Source organism: Pelodiscus sinensis, chromosome 1 (genome assembly GCF_049634645.1).
Source record: "Pelodiscus sinensis isolate JC-2024 chromosome 1, ASM4963464v1, whole genome shotgun sequence".
In the NCBI taxonomy this organism is placed as follows: Eukaryota; Metazoa; Chordata; order Testudines; family Trionychidae; genus Pelodiscus; species Pelodiscus sinensis.
This window is the reverse complement of record NC_134711.1, coordinates 86,995,228-87,012,980: the sequence shown is the minus strand read 5'-3', so window position 1 is coordinate 87,012,980 and position 17,753 is coordinate 86,995,228.

Here is a 17,753-nt window from a genome sequence, read left to right as displayed (position 1 = left end):
TCATTCAGAAGGTACTGTGGTCCAGGAAGTGCTGCAATCGGTGTTGCTGAGTGGTTCAGTCGTCCTACTCAGAAGCTCTGAAAGGACGTTGGACTTGGACAAAGACATTTTTAATTCTGATGGCTGTTCTTGTGTTTGTATCTAGGGACTGAGAGACTCTCCTCTAAGAGTCAGAGGGGTAGCCGTGTTAGTCTGAATCTGCAAAAGCGATGAGGAGTCCTGTGGCATCTTATGGACTAACAGATTTATTGGAGCATAAGCTTTCGTGGGCAAAGACCCACATGCATCTGACGAAGTGGGTCTTTGCCCACAAAAGCTTATGCTCAAATAATTCTGTTAGTCTATAACAGTATTTCTTAAACTTTTTAAGACTGAGGAACACTAAACTAACTTTTTTTTTATGGGGAACACCAAGGATTTTTTGTTAAGGGAAAAAAAAGGTTGGGAGAGGAGAAGGATCGGGTGGAAAGTTATTGAGCAAAAAAAAAAAAAAGGTCACCTGCCCCTCCGAGGGTGGCCATTTTGAATTCTGTTGTTCTCTGCGGCACACCTCCGACTACCTCATGGCACACCGGTGTTCCATGGAACACAGTTTAAGAAACACTCATCTATAAGATGCCACAGGACTTCTTGTCACTTCTCCTCTAAGAGGAGTCAGTACAGCTGTGGTGAAAGCTCTGTGCTGTTGGCCACTACAGAAGTAGCTGGGGTTCTAGCCATTTTGGGAATTCAGCAAGAGGCGACTGTGATGTACCAAGAACTACAGAGGAATGGGATCACTGAATGAAGTACTTACAGCACAGTAGTACCTAAGCCCTAGTCATGCCATAATTTACCGAGGAAAAAGAACATTTTGGTGTAGATCGGCTTTGGGTGGAGGGGTAGAAATATGCTATGTTGTTGCTGGCCACTTGAAGGGGTGTCTTGGCCCAGGCTACTTGTGAGGAGCTAATTTAAGGGCAATGAACCTATCTAGGCAGCTAATTGAATAACAAGCATGCCTCACGCCCAGAGACCCCCCCACCAGGAGAAGTGGACGTGCAACACTTTGAGCCCAAGGAAAGAGACTTGGTCAAATTTATTTGTTAGAACCACAACAAGGGATTTTTGTTGTTCACCATTTGGATTGTGTGGAGTTATTAAGAGGCTCTTGAGAGAAAGGAAACTGAGTCAGCAAGTGCTTGTAGTGCCACAGTAGATCATAAGAGGGTACTATAGGCCAGTCACGAAATATTGTTGTAATAATTTACAGAATTCAAGCCAACCGTTTGTCCTGGATCTAGTGTTGACTTAAAGATGACTGACTATTATCAGAGCTTGTGCTGTAGTGAGTTCTCTTATCATCTCTCAGTATCATTTCATAGAGGTCTCAGACTCTGCCTCTTCTACTAGCTATCTGTGCAGTGGTACAACTTGACTGGCAGTGTCTTGTTTTACTCTGATGTCTTGAAGGCAATTTCCTGAAATTTTGAGTAGGGCTGGGTAAGTATTGCAAACAGTTGTGATGAGTTTTTAAAAATCAGTTTGCTTCAGCCATGCCTTTGTTGCTGTTAGTATTCCAGGGGCTGAGTTTTACAGCCACACTGGGTCACAGAAAACAAACATCAAAGTTGCACATGAATATTTGCAGAAATGGAATTTTAAATTTATATACACCAATATTTTTAGTTGAAAGTGCTTGGTGCACTCAGAGAACAGCAAGATCACTATGTAGCATATCTAGCTAAGCACACCTAAGTTCCACAACTCATATTTTGATAACTCACCAAGGCATTATCTACACCCGTGGTCCCCAACATTTTGGGGCTGCTGGGCCAGGCAGGGGTGGGGGCTGCGCATGCCCCACGTGCCCGGGGGTGGCACCACGCATGCGCCGCACGCCTGCACCGAGCACCTGGGGTGCAAGAATGGCTTGGGCCGGCCCTGGTCACTAAACGGGCGCACATAAATGCCCCAGCGGGTACCATGGCACCCGCAGGCACCTCGTTGGTGACCACTGCTCTACACTATGACATTTTCTGCAAGAGGCAATGCAAATGAAGCACAGATTAGCATTTTCTTGTGCTTCATTTGCATACTCTCTTTCGTTCCATTTTTATGCTAGGGATTTTTGCACTAAAACAGGCCGTGTGGCTGTGGCCGTTAAGCGCAAAGCCCCCTTTTCTCTGCAAGATCCTTATGCCTGTCCCAGAGAGTGTGTGATTGTTTATTTTCTCTTCAGATACCAATTGCCCATTTATAAACAAGCTGCCGCTACTCAAGAGCCTCTTCTTCAACTTATACCCTGTCCTGTTTTTCTCTGAACTCTCTCTCCCCTCTGTGGACTCACCCTGATGTTTCCTCCATGTCCCCTCTACTTCTGGGGGGCTACTGATTCCTGGTTATCTCCTCTCCCCAACATCTCTTTCATGAGTTAGGAGCCATGTGCTCAAAGTGTTCCCTCAGGGCAGGTCCACCTCTAGTCTCAGTCTTACTGTACATCTTACACTAGACCCGCCCCTTCTTTTTCTTTTGGGAGAACTCTATTCCACTAGGGCTCTAAGGAGGAGATTTTTATTTTTGAGTTCCGTTTCTGTTTTTATCTCGGGGTTTTTACCCTGATACCATTTCTGTATGGACAGAGGCTCAAGTTACCAGGATCAGGATAATAAGATGAATGCTTTGTTTCATGTCAATGCAATTGTTTGTTTTACAGTGGACTAAAAAGACTCCTTACTACACTGTAGAAGGTAACTGCTGTAAGCAGTCACATTAATGAGAAGGGGGCAAGATAAAAGAATATACAATACTGAATGGTTTACAGAAGCTCAAGCAGGAGTGCCTTTTCTCTCTGACTCATAACACAAGAACAAGGGGACATGCAATGAATTTAAAATTGGCAAATTCAAAACTGATACAAGGAAATCTTTTCACACAAGGTGTAATTAAACTGTGGACCTCATTGCTCCAGAATGTCATTGAGACCAAAGACTTAGGTGGGTCAAAAAGGGATTGAACACTTACACGACTAATGAAAAAATCCAGAATTAGAAGAGTTAATGCCAAAAATGTTGGAGGGGATATTAAAGTTCACTTTTCAGGGTTTAAGCCAATCTCTAGACTGTTTGGGCATTAGCTTTTTTTTGCACCTTCCTCTGAAGCATCTGGTGTTACTGTTGGTGACAGTTTGTTAGAGTACATGGACTATCATCTCATTCAGTACGGTGATTCTGTTAATTCTGCCACACAAAGTAGCACTGAGTCTATAAAATCTACCTAGATCTTACTAATGTTTCTAAGGTCTCCTATGAAAGACTCCCACACAGTATAATGTGTAGAATTGCATTTATATATAGCAGAAGAGTAATCCTTGCCAGGATTCAAACCTGTGGTTTCAGACTGCAAATATGATTCCTTGACTAGTAAATCATCTCACTTGCAGTTCTGGCTTTGTCATAAGTTATTATTGTTAGAGTTCATTGATGTATTCCTTGTCCTCCTATTCCAACCAGATCACAGTTACAAGTGGAAAGCCTAACTTTGTAAGTAGAAAACAACAAATGGTCTGGTAGCACTTAATAGACTAACAAAACATGTAAATGGCATCATGAGCTTTTGTGGGCACAGCCCACTTCTTCAAATGACTGGAGTTATGCGTAGGGGTTATGAAAACTGGAAAAAAGTAGGAGAGGGGAAGAGAAAGGAAAGAGGAAGGGGGTGGTGGTGGGGAACAGGGCATCAGTAAGTATCTGGAGAATGGGTACGTAAACCTAAGCAGATAAAGATCAAAGTCAATAGATAGATTGCTAAAACAGGAAGGATACCGCCCAGAAAGCTGTTAGCACCTGCAGTGGTAGAGTTCCCACCACTATATCTTCCCACAGCCTATATCTCGACAGAGTCCATTAGCATGTGAATTGAATTTGTGTATGTACTGTAATTCTGAGCTTTCCCTGTGGATTTGGCTTGAAGAGTTGGCTTGTGTCAAGACCGCCACACAGATTAATAGTCTGTTTCTTGGTAGCAAAGGAAAAAGAGTGGAACAATCAAGCTGGAAGGATGTACTGAGTGATGTCCTGTAGGGGGTCTGTTTTGGGTCTAGTTCTGTTCAAGATCTTCATAAATGATTTGGATAATGTCATACAGAGTACACACATAAAGTTTGTGGACAATATCAAGCTGAGAAAGATGGCAAACACTTTGGAGGGTAGGATGAGCATTCAAAATTATCTTAAAAAAACAGAGAAAAGGTCACAAGTAAATAGGATGAAATTCAAGAAGGACAAATGCAAAGTACTCCGCTTAGGAAGGAATAATCCAGTGCACAAATACAAAAGAGGAAATGATTGCCTGAGCAGGAGCACTGCAGAAAAGGATCTGAGGGTCAGAGCCATCCCTACCAATGCTGGTGTCTTGCAGTCTGAGCACCTGCACCTCGCTGTGAGGGCACACTTTGTGTGTGTGTGTGTGGGGGGGGTCTCTGAAGGGAGCTGCAGTGGCAAACGTGGTGAGGGGAAGGGGGGGAAGCTCACCTGACAGCCTCAGGGGAACAGGTGGGAGATGCAGGTGGTAGTGAACAGCAACAGTGTGTGCTGGAGGATTTAGGAGGAGCATGGGTGTCCTGGTGCAGCCACCTCCTGCTCCCCCTGAATCCTCTGCTCTGCACTTGCACCATTCACTGCCACCTACTGAGCTATGGCTGGTTCCAGCCCAGGGTAAGGGGCAGCCATAGGTTGGGACTGGCCACCGGAGCCAGCACTAATATGCAGCATGCAGCTGCCTGGGCACCACAAAATTTGAAGTAATTTGGTGCCCCAAATTTCATGCTGCCCTACACAGTTGTGTATTTTGCATGTTGGTAGGGACAGCCTTGCTGAGGGCTATCGTGGATCACAAATATGAGTCAATGTAATACCATTGCAAAAAATGAACTTAGTTCTGGGATGTATTAGAGAAGTGTTTGAGTAAGGCAGGAGAAGTAATTCTTGCACTCTATTCAGCACTGATAATGTCTTCTCTGGAGTATCGTATCCAGTTCTGGGTGCCACAGTTTGGGAAAGATGTGGACAAATTGGAGGAAGTCCAGAGGAGCACAGTAAAAATGATTAATGGTCTAGAAAACATGATGTCTGACAAAAGATTTTAAAAATTTGGTTTCTTTAACCTAGAGAAGAGGAGACTGAGGGGGAATATGATAACAATGTTCAAGTCCATAAAAGATTTGTTATAAAGAGGAGGGTGATAAATTGTTCTCCTTAACCACTGAAGTCAGAACAAGAAATAATGGGCTTAAATTGCAGCAAGGGAGATTTAGATTAGACATGAGGAACTACTATAAGGGTAGTTAAGCACTGGAACAGGTTACTTAGGGACATTGTAGAATTGCATCATTGGAGGTTTTTAAGAACAGGTTAGACAAACACCTGTCATGGATGGTTTATTTAATACCGAGTCTTTCCTCAGTGCAGGGGACTGAACTAGATGACCTGTTGTGTGATAACCCCACCATGGCCAGCTTTGCCAGCATGGGATTCCCCAACTGCAGGGTAATGGAGGGCATTGATAGCATCCACATTCCCATCCTAGCCCCTGACCACCAGGCCTCCAATTATATCAACCGGAAGGGGTACTTTTCAATAGTCGTACAGGCCCTCATGGACCACTGAGGCCGGTTCACCAACATCAACAGCGGGTGGTTGGGGATGGCACATGACACCCCCATATTCTGTAACCCAAGCCTCTTCCAGAAGATGCATGCTGGCACTTTTTTCCCTGATCACACAATCAGGGTTGGGGATGTGGACATGCAAATATGCATCGTGGGGGATGCAGCCTACCCTTTGCTCCCCTGGCTAATGAAGCCCTACATGGGACAACTGGACCCCACAAAAGAATGTTTCAACAGCTGGCTGAGCAGGGCCCACCTCATGGTGGAGAGCACCTTCAGGTGTTTGAAGGGGAGGTTCCGCTGTCTCCTCACCTGCCTGGACCTCAGCAAACAGAACGTCCCCCAGATGGTGGTGGCCTCTTGTGTCCTGCACAACCTGTGCGAGAACAAAGGGGAGACCTTCATGCCTGGGTGGAGAGCAGAGGCTAAGCAGCTTGTCAGAGCCTTTGAGCAGCCACACGCTGCTGCCATCCAGGATGCTCATCGGGGGCTGTGCGCATCCGGGAGGCCCTGAGCAAGGGTTTCAGACAAGGACACATGTGACACTCTCCCCTTGGCCTCCCCATAAGGGGCCTCTGCATTGCCCCAGCGTGTCTTTCCTCTCCTACTCCTCCCTTCCCCGTCCCACCTTCCCCTCACCTTCCCTTCCCCTGCAGACACAATAAACCACACATTTTGTTTTGGAAGAATAAACTGCTTTTTTATTTGGGGTAAATGTATCTGGGGAAAGAACCTGGGAGGGTGAGTGAGCTAGAATGGGGAGGAGGAGCTCAGGGATAGGGCTGGGACTAGTGCCTGCCTCAGGTGATCCCACCACTTTGTGTGTGGGATCCTTGGCGGCCATGGGGGGAAGCCAGGGGGAGAAGCCAGAGGGGCGGAGGCAGGAGTGGCAGCAGAAGCAGGTGGGGGAGAGGGCTGCTGGACCGCTCAATGGCAGCAACCAGGCAGTTGGCAGTGGCAGTGTATGCTGTGCACGTGCTTTGGGCCCACTGCGAGAGCTCCTGCCAGGTGGTGCAGCACAGCTCCTGGACAGCGTCCAGCCTCTGCTCCTGCCACTCCAGAGAGTGCTGCAGGGCAGATAGGCAGGCAATGTGTTCCCTCTTGTGGTCTTCTCAAGGTTGCTGGTGCCTGCGGGTCTTACGGGGTCAGGAGGATGGCGCGTGAGGTGGTGGATGCACTTCACTTGCCGCTGGTCCAGCTGTGAAGAAAAGTGAGAAGTGCAGTCATCCCAGGAGACACTGTGCATGAAGCCTAGCCCTTAGCTCTGAGCTGACAACAAAAGGTCTGGGTTCAGATGAAGGCAATGTGCTTCAAACAAGGCCATCTGTGGCCCAGACAACAGGCAGTTTCCTGCAGGGACACAGATGTCCCAAGGAAGCCTTGCTACCCCCACATCCCGGGGACAAGCCAGCATGGGAAGGTGCTGGCCAAGTCAGGAGCCTGTGGGTGGGAGGAGGCCGACAGGGTGAGTCGCCTTCCCTCTGTGCCGTGCACATGCCGGGTCTGGCAGTAGTGGCTTCCCACAGGGAGAGGACTTCTATCCTTGCCCATGGAGGAGAGGTAGGGGAGGATGTTGGGGGAGATGTGTGTGTGTGGCAGACGCCGCTTGCCAGGGAGGATGCTACCGGGGTCCCCTCTTTCTCCCAGCAGGTTCCCATGGCAGGGGCTCAGTGTTCTACACCTCACAGTGCTTGCCTGGGAGTGGATGCTGTCCCAAGAGTATGGGAATGAGCCTGTGTCATGTGTGGCACTGCTGTGTGTGTCCATGACGCCATCCTCCTTAGTGGTGACTTGTGATTGGAAGGTGTCCACAATGGAGTCGGGAGTAAGGCAGGCCTCTTCTGAAACCCTGTGAGCAGGAGTGCAAGATTCCTATGTGGCAGCCTTATGCAGCTGTGTGCTCTGGACTGGTGCTCCATGTGCACCCATGTGCTGTGCAATCTCCAGAAGACTGAGCAAGGAGCATGCAGCCTCTTACTGCCTGCCACCTCCCCCCGTGTGTATCTAGGGAAAGTAATGGAACTCACCTGATGGGCCTTCCCTGGCCTCATCCAAGCCCTGTATGACATCGTTGGAAGGGGGTACCAGATCCAGGGACAGTCTGACCTCCGGGCTGGCAGGCATTGTCTTCTGGCTGGACTCATCTTCCTCCTCCTCCTCCTTGCCCACAGGTCCACCATTTGGGAGGCTAATGATGGGTCTCTCCAGTCCAAAGTCCACAACAAGGGAGGGGTAAAGGACCAAACCCACTCCTAGGATGTGATGGAGCTGTTCATAATAGCAGCATGAGTGGGTGCTGCCCCGGAGCAGGAGCTCTGCTCCCTGGCCTTGGTGTAGGACTGCCTCAGGTCTTTCACTTTCCTGAGCACCTGCTCCTGTGTGCACATGTGGCTCTTCTGGCCCAGGCTGTCTGGGGGGTTCGGTGGGAGCACTGGGATCAGCCATTGTTGCACACAAGGCTGTGCTGCATGGCACAGTGCTGGAGAGCCTTCCTTCTGCCACAATTCCTTTTCCCTGTGGCTGCAGCATTAAGGCTGCAGGGGAAGGGGGCCTATAGAGTTCTGATAGGTATGGATAGAGTGGCCACTAGGACAGCTGTGAGAAGCCCTGGAGGCCAATTATTTTGAAATAATGGGTTTGCTGTGTAGATGATCACCTTGTAATTTCAAAATAATGTTGCTGTGTAGACCTGTCCTTGGGCTGCATGGCTAACTCCTATTCTAGTCTTGTATGTTCCCTGTGTTTTAAGTGGAGGCCCCTATTGTTTCGGCTATCCCATGAAGAACTCATTTATTTTTTACGTTGATTGTGAATGAAAGGCAGCTCTTACTCCCACCTTCTTCAATAAGCTTTAATTAAAACTATATCAGTATGTTAGGTATGGGATTTTCCTAGTGTTAGTTTGAAAATCCAGCAGCTGCTAATTTGGTTTCCAGAAGTTATACAGAAATTCACTAGCTAAACTACTTTTGGAACCTCTGGAATTTGGTTCCAGGTATACTAGTGGTTAAAAGTATTGGCAAAAGATGTTACTTTGTTATTAATAATGCTCTGATTTGCATTTCTGTCTAATTAAGCCTGGAGACATGCTTTGCATTAGCGCATATTAAGAATTAAAAAGAGTGTTGTCTGCAATCCACTTAGGGTGTCTTTTTTGTTTAAAGACTGCCTTTTTAAATAAATCAATTCTTTGGATTCTCTGTTCTGCAACTAAAGAAAGATAAGGAATTTGTTCCAGTTATCTATGTGGATGCCTTGAATTTTTTTAATACAGGCACAGTAGGAAATTCTAAACCATGCACGAGAAAGGAAAAAGGATATCTCTGAGAGGTACTTGTCCCCCTTATTATTTTTTTAAAATGGCAACTAAAATAATCTATAATAGAGTTTGAAATATATTAGAGCAGATACAACATCCACCTGAGAGTTTTGGGCAGCTGTAGTGGGGTTTTGGGGGATTTTTTTGGCCAGCGTTTCCTAAAGCATCAAGACATTTTCTGGACTTAGCGCTCTGTTGAGCACTCATCCTGACTACTTCCTCCCATCAGCTGGGGGAGAAGCAGTGACTCGCTCACTGTTGGGCGTGTCACTGGCAAAGCAGGAGTCAAGCCTTGCGTCAGGTCTGAGGAATCCCACTGGTGGCCTCACCAGTGAGCTTTAATTTGTTATTTTAAAAGTATGGTTGCGTACATCTTAAGAAAAAAAAGCCACCCACTTCGCTCATTCTTTCATTTCATGCTAAAAATAGGGTGACAGAGGGACCGTGGGATAAGCAGCTGGAGCGGAGTGGAGCCGGTTGCCATAGTAACCAATGAGCCATTTAGCAGTACTTGCTTTGGTTTTGTGGTTGCTGCGTTTTTTTCTTTTGTGTTGAATTGGGGGTGGGGGGGGTTAAGCGAGGGGGAAGAGGGCAAAGCTGGAATACACAATAACTGTCCAGTTCTTCTTGGAAGATCGTGCCAAATCAGCCATTGCCTCAGAAGAACAATGTTTTTTTCGCTCTTGGTAGATGGTCCTGAGGAGACGTGGTGAGGAAGAGTGAATGTGTGTGGGAGGGAAGGGTGTCTGAGCGTGCGTGTGCATATGCTGTCCAGTGCCCTCCCTGGCATCTGAAACAGAGAGCCAGCCTATTTGTCCTTCTTGTAGGGGTATGGTAGTTTTAACTTCATTGCAGTTAATTTCTCAGTGGGGGAAACTTAGTGCCTTGACAGATTTGAAGCTGTAAGAGGGGATAGCTGAAGTATTTTGTTCTAAGCTGTAATTGAGGTATGCCTGATACTGTTTCTCCATTGCTCATTTTTCACTGTGCCTTTTTTGAGAGATGAGGCAGACATACTTAGGAAACACACACAGAGTTGTATTTAAAGTTGGAAAAATTATGCCTGGTGAAAGAGTACCAAATTGGCAACTCCTTGGAAAGTGAAGTCTTCTGTTCATCTACGACAGAAAGTTGAACTAAGGTATGCATCTCCAGATATGTGAATAGCGTGGCCGGAGTCAACGTACTTAGTTAAACTTATTGTGGCATCCCCACTGTGGGAGGTCAATGGGAAAAACTCTCCCATTGATTTCCCTTACTTCTTGCAACACAGAGGAGTACCGGGATTGAGGTGGCACCATCAGCAGTTGATTTAGAGAGTCCTTACTAGACCCGCTAATTCGAACCCTGGGAAATTGATCTCCAGAGCGTTGATCTCCCATTAAGTGAAGACAAACCCTAAAACATCCCTACACATAGAGGCAGCAACAGTTACAGCATCTCTTTCCCTGCTTCATATCAATATGCTCTCTCTAGCCTGAGCCACCGCCACTATAGATAACATAGGAACATGTGTTCCATGGCCCATCCAGTTCAAATAGTTCTTAATTCAGATTGCAAAGGAGGATGTCAGTTAGTATCTGCTGAGATGATAGTTTTGTGATGTAGGTACCTGCACTGAGCTCCACCAGTGCATTTCATATAGACCATCAGAAAGACAAGGTGGGAGAGGTATAATCTTTTATTGGACCATGTTTGGTTTCTTGAATTTGCTTAGGAAGTAGATGCTGCTGTTAAGTTTTGCTTTCTTTGTGAAGTTTTCACTTCATCTGGCAAAACTCAATATCTTCCACTGCTGTATACAAGGTTGGTGAAGCTGTATTGGTCTCAGGATATTGGAGAGACAAGGTGGGTGAGGTAATATATTTTATTAGACCATGTAAAATCACCAGCTAATCACTTTAAAAAGAAAAGAAAAAATAAGTCAGTTGCTTTAAGTTGTGTAGAATTGGAATGAATTACCTGAAAGTGAAAGGCTCTGTCTCATCCCCATTGAGGTAGTCTTCCATACACAGCTAGCTGCAAGTTTCTTCTTCTTATAATCATTGGTTACATCAGATGAATAATTACAAAGCAAACCAAATATCTTCCCTGGCAATGTTATTTGATTTCAGATTTGTCTGGTTATTGAGCAGTGTGAGGGCAAATCAAATGGGATGAAAAGAACCAAACACCGTCTTCAGAATCAAATGTCTCGAGCTTATTATTATTATTATTTAAATGCTTAATAAAAAGATTGGTGCACTTTTAAAAAAAATGTTTTTCATTTTCTTGACTGCTTCCTGCTTAGATTAGGGAGTAGATGTTGAAAGACACTAATACTGAGTGAACAGTTGGGTTTGTGTCATTTTTGTTCTCCGCAGCCCAAATGGATGCATCAGAAATCTCATGAGGAATTTCAATATGTATCAGCAGGGATCTTAGAAATCCATTTGCCACTGAAAAACACAGAAGTTGCAGTTTTACAAAGGCTCTTTAGTTTTTTTGCTTGGTGAAAAAAATCCATATACAGTAGACTTACGTTTATCTGAGCCTCCATTATCAGCTGTCCATATTAACTAAACTGGAACTGACAGCCCTGCGTGGCGGACTCACGATTTAGTTGAATTGAAATCCAATTAATTTGATTTTATTATAATGATTGATGGCACTGGTAGGCTTCTAACTTTCTGAAAAATTGTAAATATATCAATAAAATATTATTTTAGACTGATCCGTATATATTGTGGTTCGGGAAACAAGTTCAGAGTTTCTTTTTAATATCAGAAAAAATGTGGATTTTTGAGGTTTTTTAATTAGACCATTTTTTTTAAATAATGGAAAACAAGGATTTCGTCTTATTAGATTTACAGTGAGATTTTGCAGACTTGAAGTTTTTAGATAGATACTTTTCTGCACTAAATCTACAAAACCCTTTTGATATTTACCCCTGGCAGGAGATTGGCAGTGATGCCTAACTTTTCAAGAGGAGGAGGCTTGGAACTACATTTTCAAAGAGTAGTTTCTAAATTTGGATGACTGTTTTATAACTGTTGAACTTTAGCTAGTGGCTATATAGGTGTGTCTCTCGTTTTCAAAGGATCTGAGTAGGGCAGGTCAGAACATTTTCAACAAAAATGTTTTTTCATCAAAGGCAAAACATTTCTTGAACATGTATTGATTTCAATGAAATTTTTGATGGGAAAGTTCTCTAAGTTCTAGGGTAGACTATCTAATCGCTTATGGGATAGCAAAATTTCACACTGGATGTGTGATTTCCTGCTTGAGGAGACATGCTCAAGCTAGCTATGATTAAGCTAGCATGCTCAACACAGAATGTAGCTACAGTGGTGGGTGGGGCAAGCCACCCTGAATGTATTCCTTGTAGATATGTGCATGGGGCAGCTAGCCCATCCCACCACCGGGCTCTCCTGTCTACAGTCTTTTTTTTAGCACAGTTGCTTAATGAGAGCTAGCCTGAGTATGTCTCCTTGAATTGGGAGCTACACCTTCTCCTGGAAGTACAGACATACTCCGAAGGAAAGAGCATGCACTGAAATGAAAATTTTGATGTTTTTGATCCAAAACGGTCATTTTGGGAAACTCACTGGGAATTACATCTCCCACTGGTAGTGTTCCCTGTAAGCTATGTGCTTGTGCGGCCGCTCAGGAGATTCCAATGCCACTCAGCTGATTAAGAGAATGCTCATAGCTAGGTTTGTTTTTCTCCTGGTGATGCACATTTGCACATGCCTCAGTGCACATAACAATTTATTCTGCACATGGATGGAAAGAATCTGCACGTAGATGGAAAACAATAGAGAGAACATTGCCCACCGATGAAGTAGACATACTCCCCAGTGGCCAGAAACCACAGTCCCCATTTGTGCCACTACTAGTTGGACCTTATTTTTTCGCTGCAATCTGCCATATATAAATTCAACATCTAAAAGTGTAGGTGAATTTAAAACATTAGGTTATGTAAATATGAAAAACCCACCTAATTAGCACAAGGGAAACAGTACTGTTTTGGTATTGATTTCAATCCGTCTTCCTCTGTTCTTCCATTTTCAGCGTACCACAGATTTTTGTACTGACAGCACATAGCTATGCTGTTTATGTTGTCAGGGGTGGGCAAAAAGGAAAGTTTTGGCATCTGGGTATGACACACTTGGTTTTTCTGGCAGCTCAGATGGTGTATGGAGGAGTAGATGGGGGGGTTGTGGAACAGGCTTATAGATCAATTTTCCTACGAAAGTGATTATCATTGAAATTCTTGACAAAGCTAAAATGTAAGTTAACATGAATTTCTGACTTAGCATCACACTGAGAAACTGGGGAGAGTTGAAACATTTCTTAAATGTGCTCAAATACCATAGTGATGGATGCCGCATAAGAATTGAAACAAAATGGAAAGGAAAAGCTATTGTTCCAAGCTGTCTGCAGACTCAGGAAGACAACATTGCATTGGCATGCATCTGGACTATATTTTTATGGTTTTCTTTGTGACCGTGAGGATTAGAATTTAACCACCCACCCAATAATTGAAATATTGGATTCTAGAACACAATTCTGTGGCACAAGAAGGATTCCATGGCAAATTCTGCAGCCATGGAATTTATGAAGCCTTGCCAGAAACACTCCTATTTCCTAGTAGAAAATTAACTCTTAGAAACTAGTCAGTTTTTTAAGTATGAGACACATGGGTAATGGGTTAAACTCCAGTTGCCCCTTTGGGTAAGATAACATCTGATAGTGTAGGCATTAGGACATGTGCACTAAATAACTTATAGTGGGATAATGCATACAGAACACTTTGTGCTGAAAGACTTGCATGCTGCTCTTGCTCAAAATAGTGTCTTTGGGCATAGACTGTGCAGAAGAGTATGTTGCTTATGTTTTTTACTGCATGGATCTATAACGGAAGGCAGAAGCTATGCTTTTGCACAAAGTTGCATCTGCTGTCACAGACGGCTAGGCATGTGCATCATGTTGACCTTTGCATAATATCCTGATATTGCTACATTTATGTATTGTTCATGCACAGACATATAATTCTAAAATTAGAAAGACTTTTTCTCCAGTTCAATCTTGACATAATGACTTTTACTCATGGAAGTTTTAAACCTCAGTTATTTCACCAATAAGTGCAAATAAAGTGATTCTTTTTTAAGACCAAGGAGAAGTGCTTTGATTCCTCATTTCTGGATAACTTTAGAACAGTGTTTCTCAACCAGTGGTACGAGTATCCTTAGAGGTACTCGAGAGAAGTCTGGGGGGTACGTCAACACAACTGAAATTTGGAGAAAACTGAATTTTTGTTTTAAGTTTTACAGCGCTTTATTATTTTTGTACTTTTTACACCCAAAAATGTCATCGCCCACCCGGCTATGATTAAGTTGTTTAAACAAATGTGTGGCAATAGTAGAAAAAAAAATTGTGTGTCTGAAAACTGTAGGTACTGGGGGTACTTACAATTTTTTTTTTAAAGAGGGTACTTATAATTTTTTTTGAAAAAGGGGTACTTTATAAAAAAACGTTTGAGAAACACTGCTCTAGAACAGCTCAGCCAATTTTGCTCAAACTTGCCAAAATAGTTCACCCTTGGGTTGAGGCCAAATACATAATGCTTCAGGACCAAAGAAAATACTTTAGAGTTTGTTGTTAATAGTTTCTAAAACAAACAGAGCATATTGTCCATTTCTTTCTTCTACACTGTAAACAAGGGGTGGGCAAGATCTGGCCCGGGGACATATCCGGCCTGCCAAACCACTGGATCTCACCTGAGGGCTGCTCAATCCAACCTGAGGGCATCCCCACTGGGACACTTAGGCACAGAGCAGCCAGCCGCTTCAGAGAAGCCCCATGCTGCTTTAAGCATCTGGCTGCTCCTGTGGCTCTCTCTTCTCTAGGCTGTGGGGGAAGGGAGAGGCTTCACACACTGCTCCTGCCCTCCAGCAAAATCTCTCAGCTCCTGTTGGCCAGCTGGCCTCAGGTCCTGAAGGGCTGCTGGTCAGGAGCTACAGAAGAGTGTCTGTTATCCGACCTTTGCTTATCTGACATTCTGTTTTATCCGACGTGCTGCCCGCCAATGTGATGAATTGACGAATAAGAATGCAGCATGTACAACAGCCAATCACAATCACATACCTTGAGTGCTTTTGTTAGCGACTGTGATTACATGAGTGCAGTCATGCTTTTGTTTGATGACACCAGTACCATATTCTTATAAAGATGATGTTATCGAACTAGAAAGTGGACAGATTGAGTCACAGTGAGGGAGTGTAGGCTCTCAACGCAGCATTAATTTACGTTGAGAAACAGAGGGAAGTGACTGCTACAGACTTACTGCAGTTCAGAAGCTGGAGTGATCTTGCCGCGAAGAAAAGTAAGGACTCCCAAAAACAACTCCAGATCACTCATTTATTTTTATTAGTATCCCGTATTATCCGACATTTCCGCTATCCGACCATCCTCCGATCCTGTTTAGGTTGGATAATCAAGACTCTACTGTACCTAGGTAAGTGCCTCGTTCTGGCACCCAAGCCCTGCTCCCAACTCTCTGCTCCAAATCACTACCCACTTCTGCCCCAGGTCATCACCCAAACTCTCTGCACCCCCCGCGCCTGCATTCACAACTGTCTCACAGGGTATGTCTACACAGCCAACTAGTGTCTACACAAGCCAACTGCTATTTCAAAATTAATTTGAAATAGTGGAGGGCTTATTTTGAAATTGGTAAGCCTCATTCCATGAAGAATAGCGCCAATTTCAAAATTGCTATTTCAAAATAAGCACTGTGTAGATGCTTATTTCGAAATAGTGGGCCTCCAGCCCTTCCCAGGGTGCCCTGCTGGCCGCCCTGGCCACAAAGTAACTTCTGACCTGATGCCCTGCTGGAACCAGTTCCAGATGGCTTTAAATGCAATTCAGCGTCCTATCAGTGTGGATGTGCTATTTCGAAACAGCAAAAAACTATTTCAAAATGCATTTTGTGTGTAGATGCGTTATTTTGAAATAAGATATTTCAAAATAACTATTTTGAAATTAGATATTTGGAAATAATGTTGTAATGTAGACATACTCCCAGACCCTGCACCCCTTCTTATATCCTTCCCCCAGACCAGAATCCTCTCCTGCACCCATACCCCCTCCATAACCCTGTACCCCAAACCCCTACCCCAGATCACATCTTCCTCCTTCACTCAAACTCCCTCTCAGACCCCACACTGTCTCCTGCATCCCAGTCTCCTACCCTGAGCTCCCTTCTGCATCCAACCTTCGTCCCAGATTCCTCAACCCTCTCCATAGAAAAGTATGGCTCTTGACCATTTACCTAAACCTTGGAGGGGCTCCGTCATAAAAAATTATTGCCCACCCTTACCGTAAATGCTTTGGGACAGCGGCTGTCTTTATTTGTGTATCGTATGCTCTCAGTGCTAAACTAATATTAAGTAATCTTAAAATTAGAAGTCCGTGAGCAGCTGAACAGAAAGGTTTAGAATGAAAGTACTTTCTCAATTTTACCTACTGTACAGATGTTCCACACTACTAAAACCTAAGGCTGTGTCTAGACTGGCCAGTTTTTCTGGAAAATCAGCCGCTTTTCCGGAAAAAACTTGCCAGCTGTCTACACTGGCCGCTTGAATTTCTGCAAAAGCACTGACTTCCTACTGTCTGAACTCAGTGCTTCTTGCAGAAATACTATTCTGCTCCCGTTCAGGCAAAAGTCCCTTTTGTGGAGAGCCTGACCTGGAGTTTGAGTGGGAAGTAGCCCAGGGGTTTTTGGTTGACAGGTTGGTGCCTTAACAGAATGTCAATGTATTGCGGGAGGATCCCCACTGCCCTGATGGTGGGATACCCCGTCACTGGTAAGGCACTAGAGTGTAAAGCAGTGAGTCAGGTGGGCCTGCATTCCCCTACCTCCTTCCATCCCACCCTGTGGTGGCAGCCTCCTCACTGTAGGTCTTGAGACCATTGCCGGTGCTTCCCTGCCTAAGGGATTGCACTAAGGGCTGTTCACCCCCACTCCAACAAACAGAGCTAATTTCTGCCGGAGGTGCCACGGCCGTGAGTCTGACACCGCTACACAAAGTCTTTTGAGCTTTGGGATCCTGGCACAAGATGCTTTACAAACTAAAGATATTGTTAGTTATGTCCTGTGTTTGAGCTGGCTGGTAGCAGCAGCTGCCACTTCTCTCGCTTTCCTTTCACTGAGATGTCTGCGAGATCCGTCAATCAAGACTCTGTGTCAGCAGCTCAAGAGGGGGACAGTGCTACTGTGTTTATCTCTACTGCCAATTGTATTTGCTAATGAGAGAGGAGTCCATTACTAGACAATGTGCATGTGTGAGCTAATGACTGAGTCTGTTTGTTATCAAGTGCCGCTCAAGTGCTGCTTGGGAGAATTTAAACTAGCATTCCCACACCCACAGTACCCTTGTTTCCATCTTCCTGATTCTCTCCAGAGGTGAACTGGAGATCACAGCTGCTTGAAAATTGACAGATACAATTTTACAAATGGAGATTACCTTTCCTCTCCCACTGCAACAATCTGACATCTTTCCACCAAGCAGAGAGATGATGGAACAAAACCAGACTCATTTTTTATTTTCATAATATCACTGATTTGGGTTTTCAGAGTGCTTTCATAATTTAGGAATCTAAAGCACTTTACAAGCAACGGGCCAAATTTTGTTCTCTGTTATACCCCAGGAAATCCAATGGATTCAAGGGAGGTAGGGGGAGAATTACACAAGGTATACCTGTGTGCAGAATTTGTCTCTATAAGTGTAGTGATCACCATCC